The 696-nt window shown below is 42.8% G+C and overlaps 1 non-coding gene across 1 annotated transcript; it reads right to left on the minus strand.

Annotated features, from left to right (window-relative positions):
* Positions 1-413: 413 nt before the first annotated feature.
* Positions 414-484, minus strand: TRNAR-UCU (transfer RNA arginine (anticodon UCU)). The gene has a single exon. It is a non-coding gene; the product is annotated as a tRNA-Arg (tRNA).
* Between the last annotated feature and the right edge of the window lie 212 nt (positions 485-696).

Raw genomic sequence — 696 nt, forward strand, 5'->3', positions numbered from 1 at the left:
TCTCCCTCTCATTTGATCATTCTCCATATCATCAGGATATTTGGGCAATGAATATTCTAACTTTTACATTTTGAAACGGGTGTTGGCATTATAGGGTTGAGGGATGCAACTGCTTGATGGTGACCCTGGGTTTCAGGGCTGATCTGGCGCAGGAACAATCTGGATGTTTCAACTTTCTGAAAAATAAATATAAGTAAAGCTTTTATAGAGTTTTATAGACAGAGCCCTGGGTTTTCTTTAGGGTTATCAGTAATACTGTTGGTTGGGGCTTGGCTTACCTTGGCAATTTACAATACCTAATGAAGTTTGCTTAAGAATAGCCTCCAAAATGATCTTTGGACTCTATTTAAAATCTCTTAGCCACTGAATCTTATTTTGTTACATTTCTTTCTCTTTTTTCGGGGGGGAGGGGGTGCATGGTCTGGGAATCGAACCCAGGTCTCCCGCATAGAAGGCAAGCATTCTACCGCTGAATCACCTATGCATCCTACTTTGTTACGTTTCTCATTCCCTTTTTGGTCAAGAAGGCATTCTCAATCCCACGATGCCAGGGCTAGGCTCATCCCTGGGAGTCATCGCCAGGGAGATTTACACTCCCGGGAGTCACATCCCTCATAGGGGGGCAGGTAGTGAGTTTATTTGTAAAGTTTGGTTTAGAGAAAGTAGGCAGAGGAAATTTAAATACTGAGCGGGAGA

Source organism: Tamandua tetradactyla, chromosome 9 (genome assembly GCF_023851605.1).
Source record: "Tamandua tetradactyla isolate mTamTet1 chromosome 9, mTamTet1.pri, whole genome shotgun sequence".
Taxonomy (NCBI): Eukaryota; Metazoa; Chordata; class Mammalia; order Pilosa; family Myrmecophagidae; genus Tamandua; species Tamandua tetradactyla.